Source organism: Chenopodium album, chromosome 2 (genome assembly GCF_948465745.1).
Source record: "Chenopodium album chromosome 2, dcCheAlbu1.1, whole genome shotgun sequence".
NCBI lineage: Eukaryota > Viridiplantae > Streptophyta > Magnoliopsida > Caryophyllales > Amaranthaceae > Chenopodium > Chenopodium album.
In genome coordinates, this window is record NC_137835.1 from 78,984,859 (window position 1) to 78,988,387 (window position 3,529).

Genomic DNA, 3,529 nt, shown 5'->3' on the forward strand with positions numbered 1-3,529 from the left:
CAAAGAACTCTATTATGGCTAACAAAGAGCGTCCAACTGATTTCTTCACAATTGGTAATAGCACAAGCAGGATTGCCAACATTTGATGCAATGTCAGTCAAAGGACAGCAGATCACAGTACATAATGATTAGACAGGTTTAAAGAAGAAAATGAAAATGAAGGCCACTAAAGATATTACCTAAGTTTTCAAGGGGAGAATAACATTCACATAGGGTTTATTGAAGGAATTCAAAATATTCAAACTATCAACATAAAAGTTATCTTGGTTGAGTTAGAAAGCTAACAGCAGGCTGCTCAAATGGATTCTGAAACTAGTTTGATTTCTATCACAGTCCATTACAGCAAAAGTCTCGGTGAAAGACATCCAAACAATGATGTGCAACTGTTCTCTAACAAGTAAATACAAATTCAAACACATACACATACACACAAAGTGATGATTAAAAGTAACAAAAAATGCAATCACATACTCCTATATTCTCAATACATGATAAGATCATACCAGATCTGCTCACAAGTTCTCCATTTCCACCACAAATACTGATCCGATGAATAAACTAGTCGAAGATACTTTTTCAGCCATTGCTAGATCATTCACAAAAAAGAAACTGAAACACAGAACAATCATAAAGATCGAGGACACCTAACTTCATGGCTAGGTGATCAATGTATTATCAACAATTAATGAGCAGAGAAAACATAGCCAAACTATAGCTTCAAGAGAACAATGAATAAGCAAAACACAGTCAAGCTAAACTGAAGTTTTATAAAATGGAGTAGTAAACAGTCAGATGCTGACGAAGAGAAGGAAAGTGAAAGGAACCCCTCAATTCACGAACAATAACTTTCTACACTAAATTGACGCCAGACTAAATTGGCTCACTGCTTCAAGTTATTGATCCATATCTGTTCAGCATGAGACTAATGCTCAACATACCCTCCGGTGATGCTGAAAGATGAATATGCAATTGGTACAAATTGAAACTCAATGCAGAATGGCAAGAACCTTTATAGCAAAAGAAAACTTTCAAGGTGTCAGCATTTGGCAATCTTAATTATAGAGCACCAATGTGGTGCATCCTATAATCTTATTAGCATCCCATTATGGCACAGTTGTACACGAACCCCCCAGGCTTTCTACCGAGCACAGTCCACTGTTGTGGGCTTTCAGACGGAGCCCAAGAATTCACCTCGATGTAGCCTCCTTCCAAACCCCTAGGTCCACCTACAACAATTAGCTTATCACCACAACCTCGAAATGCTAGACCCCATCCATGCATCGAGACTACCCTCTCAGGCAAACTTCCAACAGTAGCCCACGAGTTCGAGCTTTTAATGTATTTTCTAATTTCCTTTCTAGCATAATCAGCTGCATAAAGCTCGTTATTCACAACTGCAATAAGAGGGGGTGCCTCTGACATAGCAGATGCCTCAGGGGCACCTGGCTCAACATCCCTCAAAGGAAACATATCTGGTATCAAGGTCCAAGTCCGTCTCTCCAGATCATAAACCTCACCACAAGTCAAAGGATTTGAATTTCCGGCCCCAATTCCCCCAATAACATAAAATTTCCCATCCATAAAGACAGCAGAGCATTTTTTTCTAGCTTTATTCATGCTTGGGAGAGTTACCCACATTCCAGTATCTGAGTTATATAGTTCGGCCGAGGAAAATACATTCCTTGAAAAGTCACAACCACCCGCTACAATGGCAATATCACCCAGTGAACCAGAACCAAATAAACACCTAGGTGTGTTCATCTCCATGCCTACAGACCATGAATTCGTCAAAAGGCTATACTTGTATATGAGATGAGATGTTATACCCTTTCCAAAGACCAAAAGCTCAGTACCAACAGCCAATGACTCCTTGTCAGAATGCATGAAGCAGTCATTGGAAGGCATAATTGGCAAGTGCTTCCATCTAAGCCGAATGGGATCATATACCTCCCACTCAAGCAGGCTGCAAGAGAAGTAAATCCAATGTTCTTCAATCCCCATTTTCTGCCTTAACTTGTACAGTTCTTTACCCTCAATCAAAGAACGAAAGCTACGATTCACCAAAGCAATAGACCCATAGTCGGACCTAGAGCAGCGAGCTATACTATCAACTGAGTTGTCCCTTCCAATTTGGTGAATAAGGGAACTAGTATCAGACATATCCCCACCATTGTCGATGCTATCAGACGGACTTACAACTAGAGAAAGGGAAAGGCTTAAAAAATCGACTTCCATTTCCCCCGTTTTACTGATTTTCAACAGCTTAATTGAGTTCCCAAGTTTACAATCATCCCCATCTTCCGATTTTCGCTTGTAATTTGAGTTTTCCATTAAACTAAATCCATCAAACATCCAGTCATACTCTTGCTCTAAAGCAATAGGCAAGTCTCTTGAGAAAGGAATTGAAATACCTTCCAACATTATGACAGACTTAAAACTCTAACAAACCACCACTAAAACCAATCCTTCTGCAAAACAAATTAAAATCCAAAACCCCAATTACTTATAAATCCATCCAAACCAAAACAAACCCTATAAATGAATAATCAATTCAATTAAACCCAGAAATCATACCACTTACCATATAAACCAATCAATCTAAAACACGAAAGATCCTAACTTTAAGCATGAAAAAAAGAACCCAAATGTTCAAATTAATAACATAATCAAGCTAAATGAATAAGAATAGCAAACAAAAAAAGAGGGGCAAAGAAACCCAGAAAAATAATACAAAATTCAACAAAATCCCTAATTCAGAGAAATACCCAGTAAAAACTGCGAAAATCCCAATAAATCAAAAACACCCAATTGGTCAAAATAATCACCCAATTAAGATCGAACAAAAAACAGAAAATTAGTGGGGACCCATTTCATAAAACAAACAAATGATGATCATGACATAAACATAACTATGGTTGAAAATCAAAAGAGTGGAAATTACCGATTGGATCGAAGATTGCGAGGATAGCAGAATTAGATTCTTGAAAGAATAATAAATAAGATTTGTGGGTAATTTTATTCTGGAGTTGAGTATGCTAAAAAGTGCGAATCACACAGCATAAACTACAGAGTGTGCTGTAATCTGTGTCATTTTTTGTTTATGTGGGTGTTGTTGGGAAGGTGGGGCCAGAAACGGCTGTACAAATGAGATTCATGAAGAAGAGAGGAGGAGAGAGAAAGAAGAGAGAGAAAAAGGAGAGGATGGAGGAAGAAGGTGGGCGGAGGTGGAAGAGAGAGAGAGAGAGAGAATGGAGGAGGCGGCGGCTTTGACAGAGATAAACAATTTGACGGCCGATTTGCCCCTTTTTACACGTGGTCTTTCTTCCTACACAAATACACATTTTGCTTTAAATTTAAATAATCTCAACTTTTTTTAAAAAAAAATATTTATTTTATTTTTAGAACTTTTTTTTTGACGTAATTTTTTTTTGTTTATTTTGTTTTGTATTTGAGGATTCTATTTACTCCATTCGTTATATATTACTCGTAGTAATAAAGGAATGAAAATTTTGTCTATAACTACCTTAAA

At 37.5% G+C, this 3,529-nt stretch overlaps 1 pseudogene across 1 annotated transcript; it reads right to left on the minus strand.

Moving 5' to 3' along the window:
* Nucleotides 1-632: 632 nt before the first annotated feature.
* On the minus strand, nt 633-3,264 carry LOC145601922 (F-box/kelch-repeat protein At1g74510 pseudogene; annotated as a pseudogene). The gene is made up of 2 exons (XR_014104470.1): nt 2,942-3,264; nt 633-2,468 (listed from the first exon to the last, which is right to left on the minus strand). The product of XR_014104470.1 is annotated as an F-box/kelch-repeat protein At1g74510 pseudogene (transcript).
* Nucleotides 3,265-3,529: the final 265 nt, after the last annotated feature.